We start from the raw sequence: 23,102 nt of genomic DNA, 5'->3' as shown, positions 1-23,102 counted from the left end.
GAGTCCGTCCGAATACGGAGGACACGTGGGCGTTTCTACGGACGATGGCCGCATGCGGCAAAACACCGTGGCGTGCGGACCGCTCCGTAAGAATGCGGGAATATCCGCACCGATCTGAATAAGGGCCCATGTTATGCTGCATGCTGGTAAGAAACGCTGTCCCTGCAATATTTGTAACGGCTGTCCACCATTTTGTTTGCAGATCCACGTACCCGAAGTGCTCACGCGCCCCACACAGGGCGAGGCATATGTCCGGATTCAGAGGCTGCAGGTAAGCAAAACCATTACACATACAGTACACACACCCATGTAACAATAGCCTATACTACAATGTACTCCAGCGCCCTACTGTAAACCGAATATAGGTACAATGTCACCTACAGTGTTCCAATAACTGTATGCAGCATGTTTAACTGTGAATACAGCTCATTGCACCAATGTAATATCAGGTAATGGCGGCCAAAATAGCCCGTTACAGTGCTGCCAGATATGCCGCCATGCCATGGACTCACTGATACCCACTACAGAGCAACGGATTTTATATAATGTGAAAAAGCCATCAGACAAATGTAACATCATAGCATTAAAGTACAGTACCCATTGTTATGTGGCATAACCCACAAGACACCTGTAATGCAATATGACGCATGGTGGAATTCTTACCCATTTGTAGTTTTCCACAGGATCATCACAACTAGTGGTGCAACCATCAGACACAACACAAATGATGGAAGAAGACACCATGGGGTGAGATTCTATGCTATGCGCTAATGCGCATGTTTTATTTGCGCACCACATCGCCGCAAATCGCCAATTTTAAAATCGCATTTTTCAGTCAAAATGCGCATATTTAATGTGATGCGCATTGGAGGCTGAAAAGTGCGAAGTGGTGCGCTGTATTTAGTCCTGAAAATGTGCGATTTTCATGTCTGAAAATCGCACATCTGCAGGACAGCGCAAAGTTGTAAAAACAAAAACGAGCGCGGGGTCCCCCGCCCGAGTGTAACCAGCCCCGGGCTCACTGAGCCGGTGCTGGTGACATAAAATCAGGGTCCCCGACAAATAGGGGTCCCCTTGATTTTATGAAACCAGCACCAGACTCAAGGTCCGGCGCTGGTTCCCAAAATACGGGGGACAAAGTGACTAGGGGTCCCCCGTATTTTAAGAACCAGCACCGGACACAACCAGCCAGCAGGGTAATGCCACAGCCGGGGGAAACTTATTATATAAGCTCCCGCGGCCAAAGCATTAACCCCCTGGCTGGTCAGCATGGGCAGGGGTCCTGGGGAAGTGGGGACCCCCCCAATGAAGGGGTCCCCCCCCTCCAGGACTTACCAGCCCATGCTGATAGTCCGGGGCTGTCCCCGATGCCCCTGGCCGGTGGGCATCGGGCTGATGATTTGTGTAAAAAAAAGAATTAAAACTATTGTTTTACACTGGCGAACTATGAGTCCCAGCAAGCCTACCCCGCATGCTGGGACTTGGGGAACCACAAGTCCCAGCATGCGGGGCATTAAAGGGCCTGCTGGCACTTGTAGTTCTGCAGTGAAAAAAATAGTGCACAAAATCACACTGACACCCTGTAAAATAAAACTTTAATACATTCAAAACACACACACACTGATACTTACCTACCTTGAGCCCCTCGGTCGTTCCCTGGGTCCGTCCTCCGAGGCTCCAGGGCAGAAGAGTCCGGTTCCGGGGCCTTGGTCCCTGGGGTTCCGGGGCTCCTGGCCTGCAGAATCCGGGGTCCGGGATCCGAGGTAGTTCAGAGGGGTACCTAAGGAAGCAAATCCAACTTACCTGGTCCCCGGCGGCGACCTCGGACTCCTCACCGGTGACTGCGCTTCTCCCATCTGCTACCCGGCTTGCAGGACTTTGACCGGCGCTGGTAAGTCCTGGAGGGGGGGGACCCCTTCATTGGGGGGGTCCCCACTTCCCCAGGACCCCTGCCCATGCTGACCAGCCAGGGGGTTAATGCTTTGGCCGCGGGAGCTTATATAATAAGTTTCCCCCGGCTGTGGCATTACCCTGCTGGCTGGTTGTGTCCGGTGCTGGTTCTTAAAATACGGGGGACCCCTAGTCACTTTGTCCCCCGTATTTTGGGAACCAGCGCCGGACCTTGAGTCTGGTGCTGGTTTCATAAAATCAAGGGGACCCCTATTTGTCGGGGACCCTGATTTTATGTCACCAGCACCGGCTCAGTGAGCCCGGGGCTGGTTATACTCGGGCGGGGGACCCCGCGCTCGTTTTTTTTGTTTTTTAACCCTTTCTTTTATTTTTGACAGCAGAACCCTGCACAGAACATTGCGATCTGTGCAGGGTTCTGGCTAATTCGCCTAACAGACCTAGGTCTGAAATTAGTGCGATAATTAGTCACCTAAAAAATGCGATGTGCAAATGCGCATAGCATTAAATATGCGACTTGTATACTTTTGTATTGGAAAACATCTGGATGCGATAAAAATGCGAATTAATCTCGCATTTTTATTCAGCATACCTTAACGCACATAATATGCGATTTCAGTCCCTGAGCGCATTCCATTAAATAAACGATTTAATGGGAAAATGCGATATCGCCATTTTGTGGTCTAATTACCGCAAAAAAACGATAATCGCATCCCATAGAATGTCACCCCATATCATTCATGCATTCACACCTAAGGAAGAAAACACATCGACAACTGTCACTCAAAGGCCGTAAATGTGGTGACACCCCAGCAAACCACACCCACCCAAGCACCCCACACACCATCTACAGCAGATGACACAGCACGCTCAGTACATACATTTACACACAAACAAATACAGTTCATGGAGATACAAAGCCATCTAATGGGCAATATGCAAGGAGACCTGAGAAATATCTATCAGCAACTAAAGAAAATGGGCAACGGTGTCCGTGTAAGTGTGGGCACACAAGTAAGAATGGCTGCCACCCTGGACCAACGTCTGGGCGAGATCAGCCAAGCCCTATGGGTCCAAAACAGTAATGTAGCCATCCTAAATGAGAGAGTACATGGTCAAACACAAGCTACATCAGCACAGACTGGTGCATTGGTCGCCCTGCAGACACAATTACCAAGAGATCAATGTATTAGGTGCAGCTACTTACACAATTAGCAGTGTGTCAAGTACACCACTGTGTGGCTCCCCAACTTCACCCCCACGTAGGAGTGTGCGAACCAGGGGGTCAGGGGCAAAGGGGGGCTGTGCGCGTGCTCAGGTTCCCAAAAAATGATTTTTGTTGTACACTTTTTGATTGCATAATGTGTTCATGACAATGTATGGAGCATTGCTGACATTAGTAAGGACGTTCCTTTACCTGTGTCTGTGGTTTTATCCATCGTAATGATTTGGGGGCGCATTTATCATTAATGGCGTGGGCATCGCATTGCGGTTCCTTGTAATACCGCAGGGATTTATCATTATGGGGGCGCAGCTCTGACCCGGAAGCCGGGGGGTCTGCGCATGCGCGGTTATGCGCTGACCCCCGCCGACCCCTGTGACTGCACTGCCCGCTCGGCTACAATGGGCTTTCACCAGGGCTGCGATGCCGGGCTGCCCGATGTTGATACATCGGGCAGCTTCGCATCCCCCATAGAAACCTATGGGGGATGCGGCCGGTGGCGGTGCAGGGGGGATCGCAGCAGGGATCGGAGATTCCTGCTGCGGTCCCCCTTTGATACATTTGGGGGATACTAAATATTTGCGGCTAACCCCCGAAAACTGGTGTTTTGGGGGATTTAGCCGCAAATATGGTTTGATAAATGGGCCCCTCGGTGTTAAACTACAATGGTGTAATCCACAATGGTAATGTGCAGTGTTTTAGGTCATTTTGTAATTGCCATGTACTATTGTGAGAAGTCACCAGCAGGGGGCACCTCAGGTGAAGCCGCTTCTTTCATTGGGTCTCACTACTCCCCTAAATATGTATGATAATGTATGGCAGATGGTTTATGTATGATAATGTATGGCAGATGGTTTATGTACGATAATGTATGGCAGATGGTTTATGTATGATAATGTATGGCAGATGGTTTATGTACGATAATGTATGGCAGATGGTTTATGTATGATTTATGTAGGATAATGTATGGCAGATGGTTTATGTATGATAATGTATGGCAGATGGTTTATGTATGATAATGTATGGCAGATGGTTTATGTATGATTTATGTAGGATAATGTATGGCAGATGGTTTATGTATGATAATGTATGGCAGATGGTTTATGTATGATAATGTATGGCAGATGGTTTATGTATGATAATGTATGGCAGATGGTTTATGTATGATTTATGTAGGATAATGTATGGCAGATGGTTTATGTATGATAATGTATGGCAGATGGTTTATGTATGATAATGTATGGCAGATGGTTTATGTATGATAATGTATGGCAGATGGTTTATGTATGATAATGTATGGCAGATGGTTTATGTATGATAATGTATGGCAGATGGTTTATGTATGATTTATGTAGGATAATGTATGGCAGATGGTTTATGTATGATAATGTATGGCAGATGGTTTATGTATGATAATGTATGGCAGATGGTTTATGTATGATAATGTATGGCAGATGGTTTATGTATGATAATGTATGGCAGATGGTTTATGTATGATAATGTATGGCAGATGGTTTATGTATGATAATGTATGGCAGATGGTTTATGTATGATAATGTATGGCAGATGGTTTATGGTATGTAACACACTTACACAAAAGGTACATGGTAGCACCATATGTCCCATTGTTGACTGAATGCTTGTGTCGACCTTTCAATCTTAGCCATGTTGACTTATTTCATGTGCCGACCTTCATCAGCTGCTCTTAGGCCCTGCCAGTCGGCTGCAGCACAGGTTGCTGGTAGAATTGTGGGGCCATAGGGCAGCTGCCCAGTGCACCCATGCATACGGGTGGCCCTGCCTGATGTGATGGTCACATCTAACGCTACAAAGGGCACATCAACCGTAGTACCCCTGTGTAACACTGACTGTGTACACAAGACACACCGCACCCACAACACAACACACACACACCAAGATAAACACACAGTACAAACAGTCATTTATCTTCTGTTTGGTCAATCAGACTTGTGAAACGCTACTGTATTACCACAGTGTGACTGGCGGGAGACTGGGCGTATGTACCCTCTGTGCCCAGTCTGTATAATAACTAGTCACTGGGGCGTATGTACCACCTGTGCCCGGTCTGTATAATAACTAGTCACTGGGGCGTATGTACCCTCTGTGCCCAGTCTGTATAATAACTAGTCACTGGGGCGTATGTACCCTCTGTGCCCGGTCTGTATAATAACTATATAAGTATTATACAGATATCTTACAATTGGGACAGAACAGATCACAGAGGTAACCCTGCGCCCTTGTTACTGCCCTAGTGGCATCCGCTATGTTGTGCTATGCCAGTAAAAGTCCTTTTCTGATTGTGTAAGGGCCACTGCTTCCTCTTTGTGTGTCTTATTGTGTAAGGGCCACTGCTCCCGCTTTGTGTGCCTGATTGTGTAAGGGCTCCGGCTCTCGCGTTGTGTGTCTGATTGTGTAAGGGCCACTGCTTCCTCTTTGTGTGTCTTATTCTGTAAGGGCCACTGCTCCCGCTTTGTGTGCCTGATTGTGTGAGGGCCGCGGCTCCCGCGTTGTGTGTCTGATTGTGTAAGGGCCGCGGCTCCCGCGTTGTGTGTCTGATTGTGTAAGGGCTGCGGCTCCTGCATTGTGTGTCTGATTGTGTAAGGGCTGCGGCTCCCGCGTTGTGTGTCTGATTGTGTAAGGGCCGCGGCTCCCACGTTGTGTGTCTGATTGTATAAGGGCCGCGGCTCCTGCGTTGTGTGCCTGATTGTGTAAGGGCTGCGGCTCCCGCGTTGTGTGACTGATTGTATAAGGGATGCGGCTCCCGCGTTGTGTGTCTGATTGTGTAAGGGCTGCGGCTCCCGCATTGTGTGTCTGATTGTGTAAGGGCCGCGGCTCCCGCATTGTGTGTCTGATTGTGTAAGGGCTGCGGCTCCCGCATTGTGTGTCTGATTGTGTAAGGGCTGCGGCTCCCGCGTTGTGTGACTGATTGTATAAGGGCCGCGGCTCCTGCGTTGTGTGCCTGATTGTGTAAGGGCTGCGGCTCCCGCGTTGTGTGACTGATTGTATAAGGGCCACGGCTCCCGCGTTGTGTGTCTGATTGTGTAAGGGCCGCGGCTCCCGCATTGTGTGTCTGATTGTGTAAGGGCCGCGGCTCCCGCATTGTGTGTCTGATTGTGTAAGGGCCGCGGCTCCCGCGTTGTGTGTCTGATTGTGTAAGGGCTGCGGCTCCCGCGTTGTGTGACTGATTGTATAAGGGCCGCGGCTCCCGCGTTGTGTGTCTGATTGTGTAAGGGCCGCGGCTCCCGCATTGTGTGTCTGATTGTGTAAGGGCCGCGGCTCCCGCATTGTGTGTCTGATTGTGTAAGGGCTGCGGCTCCCGCATTGTGTGTCTGATTGTGTAAGGGCCGCGGCTCCCACTTTGTGTGTCCGATTGTGTATCATCACAGTCCTGCTTGGGGATTCAGTATGAAATCCCGGTGGTCGGGATCCCGGCGTTCAAAATGCCGACACCGGAATCCCGACCGCCGAAATCCCGACAAGGGGGGACGTGGATCGCCCCCCCTTGCGGGCTCGCTGCGCTCGCCACGCAGCGGGCCTGGTGCCTCGCTACGCTCGGCATGCTAATTTATTCTCCCTCCAGGGGTGTCGTGGACACCCACGGAGGGATAAACTGTCGGGATTTCGGCGGTCGGGATTCCGGCGTCGGGATTCTGAACGCCGGGATCCCGACCGCCGGGATTTAAACTGCATCCCCTGCTTGGAACCTTTTTCCATGAAAACTTGCAACAGTCCCATGCGAGGTGTCAGAGTGCAGCCTTCAATGTGAGAGACCCGCTATGTGACACTGCTCAGACAGTATACCTCTGTGTGTCTGATTGTGTAAGGGCCGCGAGGTGTCAGAGTGCAGCCTCCAATGTGAGAGACCCGCTATGTGACACTCCCCAGACAGTATACCTCTGTGTGTCTGGATAAACCCCTAAGCAGGGACGCCATTAGGGGGGTGCTGTGGGTACAGGTGTCCTGGGCCCGGCCTCTCTGAGAGAGAAGGGAAGGGCCCAAGCAAATCATTTAGACTGTGGTGGGTATCAGAGAGGGTCTCCAGCTGACAGTGACTTCCCTCTGCAGAGACAGCTGGATGCTGGAGGACTCGACAACAGTCACGATCCCGTCAATCAAAATGCCAATGCCAAAATCCCATCAGATCAAACGTCCAACAGTCACGATATCCACCACCAGGGGCTATTCTCACCTGAGAATAGAACCTGAAGAGTCTTTTTTGCGCTCCCCCTCCCGGTGGCCAGGATTCCGATGTCGGTATACTGACCGTCTATAAGCAATATACCAAGCTGAGGCAGCCGTGTGTCACAGCTAGATTAGGAGGCTGTCACAGGCTGAGGAAGCGCAGCGCAGGAAGTAGATAAGATGCAGCGCTATACATGAGACCCAGCCGCATACCGTGTATACAGTGATAATGTTCCGTATCCCAATATAACGCTGCAAAACCTCTGCTATGTTAGCAGCTATTTCATTCTAGGAAGCATCATACAGTATTACATAATACCGATTACTTCTGTAGCACCCCATATCATGCACTGCACAGAAGGCTAGGTACTTGTGTAGTTTGGCGGCGCCCATCGCATCGCATACCATAAGGCATGCGATGGTATGCGATGCGACGTGATATCGCGCGATGTTGTACAATGTCATACAATTTTAAAATTGTATGACATTGTATATGGCATACAATGCCATACAATGCGAGGCGATGCGATTAAACATTGTATAAGCACCCTAATGCAGTGATTTTCAACCACTGTGCCGTGGCACACTAGTGTGCCTTGATCTGTTCTCAAGTGTGCCCCCAGATCTAGAGATGCCCAAACCAGTTTACAGCCCCCACCAGTTCAACTGTTATTTACTGGTCTCTTCTTTTCATGTAAATGGATAATGTATTTTATTTTTGTTCCCTGTGCGGACTAGTGTGATTGTTTTTTATATGGGGGCCAATAGGTTGTTTTTTTTTTCCTGTGGGGGCCAATGTGTTTTGCCCTGTGGGGATCTCATGGTGTGCCTTGGCAATTTAAAAATTTAATTTAGTGTGCCGCAAGGGAAAAAGGTTGAAAATCACTGCCCTAATGGGTGCTTACAATGTTAAATGCACCCCCCCGCCACCCCCCCACTATAAACGTGACCCCTAAGCGTGGCGAGCGCAGCGAGCCCGCGAGGGGCGGCGGTACGCGTCCTCCGACCTTTTCATACCCCCACTATCCACGTCGGCGTGGAGTTGAGAATAGAAAGTGTGGCGAGCGCAGCGAGCCACCAAGCCCGAAGCGTGGCGAGCCCCGCGAGGGGACGCGGATACCTGTGAAGGCCGCGAGGGGACTCCGATACCTGTGAAGGTATCCGCGTCCGCTCGCCACGCTTCGGGCTCAACTCCACGCCGACGTGGATAGTGGGGGTATGAAAAGGTCGGAGGACCAGTGATCGCGAAAACCCAAAAAAATAGTGGGTCCCAGGGACCCCTCACGTACAGAAATTGGGGTCCTACCAGACCTTTTCTGGGTCCCAATGAAATAAAGCCTCCTCTACCCTTCCTCCCAACATGGAACATACAGAGACCTCCTCCTCTCCCCCACATGGCATATACCCTGAGCCGAGGGCCGTCCCAAGCCTTTTTTTGGGGGCATAAACATAGCTTTGAGTGCCTCTCACTGTCACTTTTATGGGTCGGGGGAATCAATAAATTGACCCACTTGCATAAAGTATGATACACATATACTAGAAAATACCCAAACACAAAATAGGGACAGTTCGTGCCAAAGGCGCGCATCAAAAATTTAGCGCATGTCTTAGTGGGGAAGGGGCGTAGCCACATACAGTATTAGTACCAATTCACATTATGCGAAACAATAGTGCCACTTGGACACACTGCGCCAGGATTACACACACCATAATGTCTATTACACCTTATGCCACATACCGTAATGCCCAATATATATTATACCACACATATATATATGCCACATACGCCAGCTGCCTCCTCTCGCTGTCCGCTTCCTCTCCCCCCCCCCCCCCCCCCCAAATAAGTGTTTACAAAAGATACAGTATTCAAACACTATTCACTGCTGAATGGGTGTAACTATGGAGCAGGGTATTTGCATATAGGACAATTTGAATAAAATCATGTAATTTAGTGTTCATTCTAGCACGCGCTATCTTTGAAAACCCAGGCAGTTCCTCTTCCCTGCCTGGGGTGTCGCTGTCTGCTGTAGTGCTTCTAGCACAGTGTGGTCTGTATATCAGAATGAACAATAATTGAATTTGCAGGTAATGCTAAATTGAGTGTATGACATAACCCATCTGATTCCAGATTAATCTCTTGAACTAGGTATAGCACTGGGGCAAGTTCAAGCTAAAATGTATAACTGTTATTTGCAGAGGTTATTTTAACATGCAGATTCATGAGCAGTGCAGCCATATGCCCCCTCCAGCAGTCAGCGTGTTAATGTCCCCCCCCCCCCACCCCCCCCCCCCCACCCCACCCCATCTCTGCACACAGCCACTGCTGTGTCTTACCGGTCCGGCGGTAAAGTATTTGGGTGCAGCGGGAGGACGTGCGGCGAGAAGTGCTCACAACATCCTACTCCTCTGCGCAATCTTCAGTCCACCCCCGGCGCCTGGCTGATGTGACGCGGCCAGCACGTTCTCACCTCTGCGGCCGCATCACAACAGGGGGGGGAAATACATATCCCTCCGCCTCTCCGGCATTTTTAGCTTTCCCCCTCCGCATGCTGATCTGGCCACAGCGCGTCCCGGGGGATGCAGCCATAAGCAGAAACTGAGTCCCTGGTGATCAAAAAGGGGTAAAATACTCGCTATAGCGAGTATTTGCGAACCCTGAGGACGCGTACCGCCGCCGCTCGCCACGCTTCGGGTTCACGTTTATAGTGGGTGGGTAGCGGGGGGGTGCATTTAACATTGTAAGCACCCATTAGGGTGCTTAAAAGCACCCTTTAGGGTGCTTATACAATCTTTCATCGCATAGGGGGCAAAAATCGCGTCGCATCGCATGCCATCGGGTGCATGGCATGCGATGCGATTAAAACATTGTGCGATGGAGATCGGGGGCGCCGCCAAAATACACAAGTACCAAAGGCTATATAAACAACCCCCCCCCCCCCCCCCCCGTGCAGGCGCCATGTAGAAATGGAGAAAATGCAAGTCTCTGAAGGCGCCAGCAGAGAAGCCCTGCACATCAACATCGGTCCCCTGTGCGAACACGTGGGGGACTGATCAGATTAGAATTAGGCCCAGAGATTATTCCAGCAATCCTGCAGTTAGGCTGCATTGGTCTGGCCCTAATCACCTCTCTATCACCCTACTATCTGCCACTCTCCGCTCACCATGTGCTCATCTCTATCACCCTGCCGTCCTCCCTCCGCCTGGGAGCACTAATGTGGCTACAGAGACATTGGGAACAGCAGGATTTGGAATGTTGCTGGGTGAGGCGTAGTTAATGAAAGCATTATGGGCTGGTGTCAAACACAGAGCAATTTATCACCTTTGAATAGTTAAACATTGGCCTCACTGGTAGCCTGTGTTAACTAGCCGTAATATATCTTAGTAGTAGGGTCAGCTGTACTGGGCAGCAGGTGCTGAAATACACAAGGTGGGAATCCTATTCTCTGCAGGTTACACACAGCACAACCAGGCTCTTTACCCTCTATTGGCCGATCCAATTACTGTCCGTTTTTATTGTGCAGTAAATGAACCATTCTCAAGCATTGGGGCAGATGTATTAAGCCTTAACAAAAGATAAATGCAGGTGTGATAAGGAGAGATAAACAGCCAGCCAATCAGCTCCTTACTGACTGTTTTCAAACACAGCCTGTAACATGGCAGTTAGGAGGTGATTGGCTGGACGTTTATCTCTTAATGGGGCAGATGTATTAAGCCTGGTGAAGAGATAAACTGGAGATAAAGTGGAAGGAGATAACGCACCAGCCAATCAGATCCCAACTGTCATATTTCAAACACAGCTGATTGGCTGCTGCGTTATCTCTTCCAAGTTATCTCCACTTTATCTCCAGTTTATCTCTTCTCCAGGCTTAATACATCTACCCCATTATCACCCTTGAATTTATCTCTTGTTAAGGCTTTGTATACATCTGCCCCATAGATGTGGGGAAGTTCCCAGAATCGGGTCTCCACACGAAGCACAATCCTCGATAGGTGCCAGCTTACAGAACTAATTGGATAACCCCGGGGGGAAACGGTAAAGCACCACTGCTAATAGGATATCACTTAAAAGGGGAATTTGTGGGACAGTGTGTTTGAATTAAAACTAAAGATAATTAGGTTTAGACCATTGTGAAGTTACATCTGTAAAGGTTGCGAATACTGTACCTGTCTGTTAATGTTGTGAATACTGTACCTGTCTGTTAATGTTGTGCAATGTTTCACTGTTCATTTCCCAGCACTTAGCGATTGGAACACTTTGGGGTAAATGTACTAAGATGGGATTTCTATTTCACATGGGATGTTGCTATTGGCAACCAATCCGCTTCTATCTATTATTTTCTAGAAGGTGCTAAATAATGAATAAGTAGCTTCTGATTTGTTGCCCATAGCAACATCCCATCTGAAATAGAATTCCCATCTAGTGTTCCAATCGCTAAGTGTTAGAACATTAATAGTTAGGAGAAAAAAAAACTGTGAAACATTGCACAACAATAACAAACAGGTACAGTATTCGCAACATTAACAGACAGGTACAGTATTCGCAACATTAACAGACAGGTACAGTATTCGCAACATTAACAGACAGGTACAGTATTCGCAACATTAACAGACAGGTACAGTATTCGCAACATTAACAGACAGGTACAGTATTCGCAACATTAACAGACAGGTACAGTATTCACAACATTCACAAACAGGTACAGTATTCGCAACATTAACAGACAGGTACAGTATTCGCAACATTAACAGACAGGTACAGTATTCGCAACATTAACAGACAGGTACAGTATTCACAACATTAACAAACAGGTACAGTATTCGCAACATTAACAGACAGGTACAGTATTCGCAACATTAACAGACAGGTACAGTATTCGCAACATTAACAAACAGGTACAGTATTCGCAACATTAACAGACAGGTACAGTATGCACAACATTCACAGACAGGTACAGTATTCGCAACATTAACAAACAGGTACAGTATTCGCAACATTAACAGACAGGTACAGTATTCGCAACATTAACAGACAGGTACAGTATTCGCAACATTAACAAACAGGTACAGTATTCGCAACATTAACAGACAGGTACAGTATGCACAACATTCACAGACAGGTACAGTATGCACAACATTCACAGACAGGTGCAGTATTCGCAACATTAACAAACAGGTACAGTATTCGCAACATAAACAAACAGGTACAGTATTCGCAACATTAACAGACAGGTACAGTATTCGCAACATTAACAAACAGGTACAGTATTCACAACATTAACAAACAGGTACAGTATTCGCAACATTAACAAACAGGTACAATATTCGCAACATTAACAAACAGGTACAGTATTCGCAACATTAACAGACAGGTACAGTATTCGCAACATTAACAGACAGGTACAGTATTCGCAACATTAACAAACAGGTGCAGTATTCGCAACATTAACAAACAGGTACAGTATTCACAACATTAACAAACAGGTACAGTATTCACAACATTAACAAACAGGTACAGTATTCGCAACATTAACAAACAGGTACAGTATTCCCAACATTAACAAACAGGTACAGTATTCGCAACATTAACAAACAGGTACAGTATTTACAACATTAACAAACAGGTACAGTATTCGCAACATTAACAAACAGGTACAGTATTTGCAACATTAACAAAACGGTACAGTATTCGCAACATTAACAAACAGGTACAGTATTCGCAACATTAACAAACAGGTACAGTATTCGCAACATTAACAAACAAGTACAGTATTCGCAACATTAACAAACAGGTACAGTATTCGCAACATTAACAGACAGGTACAGTATTCGCAACATTAACAAACAGGTGCAGTATTCGCAACATTAACAAACAGGTACAGTATTCACAACATTAACAAACAGGTACAGTATTCACAACATTAACAAACAGGTACAGTATTCGCAACATTAACAGACAGGTACAGTATTCGCAACATTAACAGACAGGTACAGTATTCGCAACATTAACAAACAGGTGCAGTATTCGCAACATTAACAAACAGGTACAGTATTCACAACATTAACAAACAGGTACAGTATTCACAACATTAACAAACAGGTACAGTATTCGCAACATTAACAAACAGGTACAGTATTCACAACATTAACAAACAGGTACAGTATTCGCAACATTAACAAACAGGTACAGTATTTACAACATTAACAAACAGGTACAGTATTCGCAACATTAACAAACAGGTACAGTATTTGCAACATTAACAAAACGGTACAGTATTCGCAACATTAACAAACAGGTACAGTATTCGCAACATTAACAGACAGGTACAGTATTCGCAACATTAACAGACAGGTACAGTATTCGCAACATTAACAGACAGGTACAGTATTCGCAACATTAACAGACAGGTACAGTATTCGCAACATTAACAAACAGGTACAGTATTCGCAACATTAACAGACAGGTACAGTATGCACAACATTCACAGACAGGTACAGTATTCACAACATTAACAAACAGGTACAGTATTCGCAACATTAACAGACAGGTACAGTATTCGCAACATTAACAGACAGGTACAGTATTCGCAACATTAACAAACAGGTACAGTATTCGCAACATTAACAGACAGGTACAGTATGCACAACATTCACAGACAGGTACAGTATGCACAACATTCACAGACAGGTGCAGTATTCGCAACATTAACAAACAGGTACAGTATTCGCAACATTAACAAACAGGTACAGTATTCGCAACATTAACAGACAGGTACAGTATTCGCAACATTAACAAACAGGTACAGTATTCACAACATTAACAAACAGGTACAGTATTCGCAACATTAACAAACAGGTACAATATTCGCAACATTAACAAACAGGTACAGTATTCGCAACATTAACAGACAGGTACAGTATTCGCAACATTAACAGACAGGTACAGTATTCGCAACATTAACAAACAGGTGCAGTATTCGCAACATTAACAAACAGGTACAGTATTCACAACATTAACAAACAGGTACAGTATTCGCAACATTAACAAACAGGTACAGTATTCACAACATTAACAAACAGGTACAGTATTCACAACATTAACAAACAGGTACAGTATTCGCAACATTAACAAACAGGTACAGTATTCACAACATTAACAAACAGGTACAGTATTCGCAACATTAAAAAACAGGTACAGTATTTACAACATTAACAAACAGGTACAGTATTCGCAACATTAACAAACAGGTACAGTATTTGCAACATTAACAAAACGGTACAGTATTCGCAACATTAACAAACAGGTACAGTATTCGCAACATTAACAAACAGGTACAGTATTCGCAACATTAACAAACAAGTACAGTATTCGCAACATTAACAAACAGGTACAGTATTCGCAACATTAACAGACAGGTACAGTATTCGCAACATTAACAAACAGGTGCAGTATTCGCAACATTAACAAACAGGTACAGTATTCACAACATTAACAAACAGGTACAGTATTCACAACATTAACAAACAGGTACAGTATTCGCAACATTAACAGACAGGTACAGTATTCGCAACATTAACAAACAGGTACAGTATTCACAACATTAACAAACAGGTACAGTATTCACAACATTAATAGACAGGTACAGTATTCACAACATTAACAAACAGGTACAGTATTCGCAACATTAACAGACAGGTACAGTATTCGCAACATTAACAAACAGGTACAGTATTCACAACATTAACAAACAGGTACAGTATTCGCAACATTAACAAACAGGTACAGTATTCACAACATTAACAGACAGGTACAGTATTCACAACATTAACAAACAGGTACAGTATTCGCAACATTAACAAACAGGTGCAGTATTCGCAACATTAACAAACAGGTGCAGTATTCGCAACATTAACAAACAGGTACAGTATTCGCAACATTAACAAACAGGTACAGTATTCGCAACTTCATAGTGGTCTAAACCTAATTATCTTTAGATTTAATTCAGTCACAACGTCCCACAAACTGCTTTCCTTCATGTTACTCCGTGGTATTTCCTCCAAAGCAGTTACATCCGTCACTCACCCGTATTTCATACCTCCCAACATGACCCATTGCATTCGGTACACAATGCTCTGCTGCTGGGCTTCCCTGGTAATGTATGATTGCCATCACCTGTGTGGAACTAGGTAATTGACGAGAAGGGTGTTTCACCACAGGTGCTGGCAATCATACATTACCAGGGAAGACAAGGAACAGAGCATTGTGTACCGAATGCAATGGGTCATTTAGGAGGGTATGGTATTTACACATTAGCACCTCAGTTATCTATTCCATTTTTCCACTAAAGTCCCAGTTCCAACCCTGGTTTTTGTACACAATTCCAAACCAGGTCTGACCATGTTTGTACTGCACTCTGGACCCGGGTTATTTTTGGGGCAGCCCCACTTATATTAATCCCTAGTTTAGCCGGCCTGTACCTCAGTCAGAACACTCCCTGAGACAGCTTTAAAGCATAACAGGCACTATAACACCCATAACCTCTCTCCATACAATACATCACAAACCTCAGACGACAACATTTCTCTCTCTCCTCGGCTTTTATTATTTGGTGATAGATCACCAAATGCAGACGTTAGGCACAGTGCCAGATTAAGCCTTCGGGGGGCACGGGGCACTTTAGACAGGGGGCCCACTTGCCATTACTTGCCGCTAACTGCATGGGAGAATATTACACTGTCAAAACACAGAGTAAAGGCAGTATAAACTTGGTCAATGGGTAACGGCTTACTCTGTAGAACTGTAGGAAACCTCACAGTCCCAGTATTGCCTCTGATTAAAAACCCTCCCATGACTTGGCTGCTGCTGCTGTCCTCCATGGGCCTGAGAAGCATGTAATGAGCTCCACCAATCAGAGCTCAGCATAAACCTCTCAGACTCTGCCCTCTTGTGCAAAGTGTCATGGGACTGATTAGTCAACTCCCAGTAATGTCAGTGTGCCTTGGCACCCCATGCTCAGCACCATTAATCATTGTCACATTGGCAGATAGGTGAAGCTACAGCACTACCCATGCACATTTAGAAAATACATGCCAACCACAGGGGGCCCCTAGCTAGAGGGGGGCCCAGGGATACTGACCCCTTTTGCCCCTGCTTTAATCTGGCCCTGGCTAGGCACATGTCCCACTCACATTTAGCTGATTTTGATTCATATACACCTTTTGCTGTCCTCCATTCATATACACCTTCTGCTGTCCACCATTCATATACACCTTCTACTGTTCCCCATTCATATACACCTTCTACTGTTCCCCATTCATATACATCTTCTGCTGTCCTCCATTCATATACACCTTCTACTGTTCCCCATTCATATACATCTTCTGCTGTCCTCCATTCATATACACCTTCTGCTGTCCTCCATTCATATACACCTTCTGCTGTCCACCATTCATATACACCTTCTACTGTCCTCCATTCATATACACCTTCTGCTGTCCTCTATTCATATATGCCTTCTACTGTCCCCCATTCATATACATCTTCTGCTGTCCTCCATTCATATACATCTTCTGCTGTCCTCCATTCATATACACCTTCTACTGTCCTCCATTCATATACACCTTCTGCTGTCCTCTATTCATATATGCCTTCTACTGTCCCCCCTTCATATACACCTTCTGCTGTCCTCCATTCATATACACCTTATACTGTCCTCCATTCATATACACCTTCTACTGTTCCCCATTCATATACACCTTCTGCTGTCCTCCATTCATATACACCTTCTGCTGTCCTCCATTCATATACACCTTCTGCTGTCCTCCATTCATATACACCTTCTGCTGTCCTCCATTCCTATACACCTTCTACTGTCCCTCCTTCATATACATCTTCTGCTGTCCTCCATTCATATACACATTCTCCTATCCTCCATTCATATACACCTTCTGCTGTCCTCCATTCATATACACCTTCTACTGTCCCCCATTCATATACACCTTCTACTATCCTACATTCATATACACCTTCTACTGTTCCCCATTCATATACACCTTCTGCTGTCCTCCATTCATATACACCTACTGCTGTCCTCTATTCATACACGCCGACTGCTGTCCTCCATTCATATACATCTTCTACTGTTCCCCATTCACATACCTCTTCTGCTGTCCTCCATTCATATACATCTTCTAATGTCCTCCATTCATACAAACCTGCTGCTGTCCTCCATTCATACACACCTTCTACTGTTCCCCATTCATATACACCTTCTACTGTTCCCCATTCATATACACCTTCTGCTGTCCTCCATTAATATACACCCTCTACTGTTCCCCATTCATATACACCTTCTACTATCCTCCATTCATATACACCTTCTACTGTTCCTTATTCATATACACCTTCTGCTGTCCTCCATTCATATACACCTTCTGCTGTCCTCCATTCATATACACCTTCTGCTGTCCTCCATTCATATACATCTTCTGCTGTCCTCCATTCATACACACCTTCTGCTGTCATCCATTCTTATACATCTTCTACTGTTCCCCATTCATATACCTCTTCTGCTGTCCCCCATTCATATACATCTTCTGCTGTCCTCCATTCATACACACCTTCTACTGTTCTCCATTCATACACGCCTACTGCTGTCCTCCATTCCTATACACCTACTGCTGTCCTCCATTCATATACACCTTCTCCTATCCTCCATTCATATACACCTACTGCTGTCCTCCATTCATATACACCTTCTCCTATCCACCATTCATATACACCTACTGCTGTCCTCCATTCATATACACCTTCTGCTGTCCTCCATTCATATACACCTTCTACTGTTCCCCATTCATATACACCTTCTACTGTTCCCTACTCATATACACCTTCTGCTGTCCTCCATTCATATACACCTTCTGCTGTCCTCCATTCATATACACCTTCTACTGTTCCCCATTCATATACACCTTCTGCTGTCCTCCATTCATATACACCTTCTGCTGTCCTCCATTCATATACCTCTTCTGCTGTCCCCCATTCATATACATCTTCTACTGTTCCCCATTCATATACCTCTTCTGCTGTCCCCCATTTATATACATCTTCTACTGTTCCCCATTCATATACCTCTTCTGCTGTCCCCCATTCATATACATCTTCTACTGTTCCCCATTCATATACCTCTTCTGCTGTCCCCCATTCATATACATCTTCTGCTGTCCTCCATTCATACACGCCTACTGCTGTCCTCCATTCCTATACACCTACTGCTGTCCTCCATTCATATACACCTTCTCCTATCCTCCATTCATATACACTTACTGCTGTCCTCCATTCATATACACCTTCTCCTATCCTCCATTCATATACACCTACTGCTGTCCTCCATTCATATACACCTTCTCCTATCCTCCATTCATATACACCTACTGCTGTCCTCCATTCATATACACCTTCTGCTGTCCTCCATTCATATACACCTTCTGCTGTCCTCCATTCATATACATCTTCTGCTGTTCCCCATTCACATACCTCTTCTGCTGTCCTCCATTCATATACACCTTCTGCTGACCTCCATTCATATACACCTTCTACTGTTCCCCATTCATATACACCTTCTACTGTCCTCCATTCATACACACCTTCTGCTGTTCTCCATTCATATACACCTTCTACTGTTCTCTATTCATATACACCTTCTACTGTTCCCCATTCATATACACCTTCTGCTGTCCTCCATTCATATACATCTTCTAATGTCCTCCATTCATATAAACCTTCTCCTATCCTCCATTCATATACACCTTCTGCTGTCCACCATTCATACACACCTTCTGCTGTCCTCCATTCATACACACCTTCTGCTGTTCTCCATTCATATACACCTTCTACTGTTCCCCATTCATATACACCTTCTGCTGTCCTCCATTCATATACACCTTCTGCTGTCCTCCATTCATATACACCTTCTGCTGTCCTCCATTCATATACACCTTCTGCTGTCCTCCATTCATATACACCTTCTACTGTCCCCATTCATATACACCTTCTGCTGTCCTCCATTCATATACACCTACTCCTGTCCTCTATTCATATACACCTTCTACTGTTCCCCATTCATATACACCTTCTGCTGTCCTCCATTCATATACCTCTTCTGCTGTCCCCCATTCATATACACCTTCTGCTGTCCTCCATTCATATACCTCTTCTGCTGTCCCCATTCATATACATCTTCTGCTGTCCTCCATTCATACACGCCTACTGCTGTCCTCCATTCCTATACGCCTACTGCTGTCCTCCATTCCTATACGCCTACTGCTGTCCTCCATTCATATACGCCTTCTCCTATCCTCCATTCATATACACCTACTCCTATCCACCATTCATATACACCTTCTCCTATCCTCCATTCATATACACCTTCTCCTATCCTCCATTCATATACACCTTCTCCTATCCTCCATTCATATACACCTACTGCTGTCCTCCATTCATATACACCTTCTCCTATCCTCCATTCATATACACCTACTGCTGTCCTCCATTCATATACACCTTCTCCTATCCCCATTTATACACACCTTCTCCTATCCTCCATTCATACACACCTTCTGCTGTCCACCATTCATACACACCTTCTCCTATCCTCCATTCATATACACCTTCTACTGTTCCCCATTCATATACACCTTCTGCTGTCCTCCATTCATATACCTCTTCTGCTGTCCCCCATTCATATACATCTTCTGCTGTCCTCCATTCATACACGCCTACTGCTGTCCTCCATTCCTATACGCCTACTGCTGTTCTCCATTCCTATACGCCTACTGCTGTCCTCCATTCATATACGCCTTCTCCTATCCTCCATTCATATACACCTTCTGCTGTCCTCCATTCATATACACCTTTTACTATCCTCCATTCATATACACCTTCTCCTATCCTCCATTCATATACACCTTCTCCTATCCTCCATTCATATACACCTACTGCTGTCCTCCATTCATATACACCTTCTCCTATCCTCCATTCATATACACCTTCTCCTATCCTCCATTCATATACACCTTCTCCTATCCTCCATTCATATACGCCTTCTGCTGTCCTCCATTCATATACACCTACTGCTGTCCTCTATTCATATACACCTTCTCCTATCCTCCATTCATATACACCTACTCCTGTCCTCTATTTATATACATCTTCTCCTATCCTCCATTCATATACACCTACTGCTGTCCGCCATTCATATACACCTTCTCCTATCCTCCATTCATATACACCTACTGCTGTCCTCCATTCATATACACCTTCTCCTATCCCCATTTATATACACCTTCTCCTATCCTCCATTCATACACACCTTCTGCTGTCCTCCATTCATACACACCTTCTCCTATCCTCCATTCATACACACCTTCTGCTGTCCTCCATTCATATACAGCTTCTGCTGTCCTCCATTCATACACACCTTCTGCTGTCCTCCATTCATATACACCTTCTCCTATCCTCCATTCATATACACCTTCTCCTATCCTCCATTCATATACACCTACTGCTGTCCTCCATTCATATACACCTTCTGCTGTCCTCCATTCATACGCACCTTCTGCTGTCCCCAATTCATACTCACCTACAGGTTTAGCCACCCCTGCTCTAAACACTATAGCACTAATAGGACCTTCCACATCACAGTGGGAGCATGTCACAGTAAGGACACAGCCATGCCTCCCAGTCCCATCCAGGTGTGCAATCCATATCTCCCAACAGAAATACATCTGGAATTACAAAAGAGAAGTTTTGGTAAATACCACTAGAGGGCAGCACAGGTTTATGTGATAAAGTTACTGCATGTGGAGACTTCTTATGGCAAGACTCCTTAGCTCTGCCTTATCTATACTACAGAGAGATACACACATCACATTCTCACAGTGACACACTCCTATACCACTAATACACCCAGCACCACATCATTCACACAGTGACACACTACCTCCCTGCCAGATGCATAACTCTGGGACGCTATGGAGTCATCTGCCACCGGGCTCCTGCTCCTAAGGGGGCACCTCCCCTCTCCTGTGAGTTTGAACCAGTTAAATTAAAGCTATTCATATCTCTTCTGTGGCTGATTCCACCTCCTAAGAGGACTATAGACATCACACCATTTCTATAACATGCATATAGTACATACATGCATACATATATTTATATAAGGTAGTGTATGTTATGTGTGTGCGTGGGGGGACGACCAATATTTATCTTGGCTCCGGGCAACTGGAACAAACTTACGTCACTGCTCCCTGCTACACCACTATTACCCCAGCACCACCTCATTCACACAGTGACACACTACCTCTCTGCTACACCGCTAATACCCCCAGCACCACCTCATTCACACAGTGACACACTACCACTCTGCTACACCACTAATACACCCAGCACCACCTCATTCACACAGTGACACACTACCTCCCTGCTACACCACTATTACCCCAGCACCACCTCATTCACACAGTGACACACTACCTCTCTGCTACACCGCTAATACCCCCAGCACCACCTCATTCACACAGTGACACACTACCACTCTGCTACACCACTAATACACCCAGCACCACCTCATTAACACAGTGACACACTACCACTCTGCTACACCGCTAATACCCCCAGCACCACCTCATTAACACAGTGACACACTACCACTCTGCTACACCACTAATACACCCAGCACCACCTCATTAACACAGTGACACACTACCACTCTGCTACAGCACTAATACCCCAGCACCACCTCATTCACACAGTGACACACTACCTCCCTGCTACACCGCTAATACCCCCAGCACCACCTCATTTACACAGTGACACACTACCACTCTGATACACCGCTAATACACCCAGCACCACCTCATTAACACAGTGACACACTACCTCCCTGCTACGCCGCTAATACACCCAGCACCACCTCATTCACACAGTGACACACTACCACTCTGCTACACCACTAATACACCCAGCACCACCTCATTAACACAGTGACACACTACCACTCTGCTACACCGCTAATACCCCCAGCACCACCTCATTAACACAGTGACACACTACCACTCTGCTACACCACTAATACACCCAGCACCACCTCATTAACACAGTGACACACTACCACTCTGCTACAGCACTAATACCCCAGCACCACCTCATTCACACAGTGACACACTACCTCCCTGCTACACCGCTAATACCCCCAGCACCACCTCATTTACACAGTGACACACTACCACTCTGATACACCGCTAATACACCCAGCACCACCTCATTAACACAGTGACACACTACCTCCCTTCTACGCCGCTAATACACCCAGCACCACCTCATTCACACAGTGACACACTACCACTTTGATACACCGCTAATACACCCAGCACCACCTCATTCACACAGTGACACACTTCCTCCCTGCTACACTGCTAATACATCCAGCACCACATCAATCACACAGTGACACACTACCTCCCTGCCAGAGGCATAACTCTGGGACGCTATGGAGTCATCTGCCACCGGGCTCCTGCTCCTAAGGGGGCACCTCCCCTCTCCTGTGAGTTTGAACCAGTTAAATTAAAGCTATTTATATCTCTTCTGTGGCTGATTCCACCTCCTAAGAGGACTATAGACATCACACCATTTCTATAACATGCATATAGTACATACATGCATACATATATTTATATAAGGTAGTGTATGTTATGTGTGTGCGTGGGGGGACGA

The 23,102-nt window shown here is 45.9% G+C and overlaps 1 protein-coding gene across 1 annotated transcript in view; it reads left to right on the top strand.

Moving 5' to 3' along the window:
• Window positions 1-202: 202 nt before the first annotated feature.
• Window positions 203-23,102, top strand: part of RHOG (ras homolog family member G) — a 70,072-nt gene continuing 47,172 nt past the window's right edge. Inside the window, exon 1 of the mRNA XM_083170585.1 lies at window positions 203-271. The gene's annotated coding sequence lies outside the window, so the exon portion shown is untranslated. The remainder of the gene's footprint in view (window positions 272-23,102) is intronic.

The sequence above is a fragment of the Crinia signifera genome, chromosome 2, assembly GCF_055691185.1.
Source record: "Crinia signifera chromosome 2, ASM5569118v1, whole genome shotgun sequence".
Taxonomy (NCBI): Eukaryota; Metazoa; Chordata; class Amphibia; order Anura; family Myobatrachidae; genus Crinia; species Crinia signifera.
This window is presented reverse-complemented; position numbering and strand designations above follow the sequence as displayed.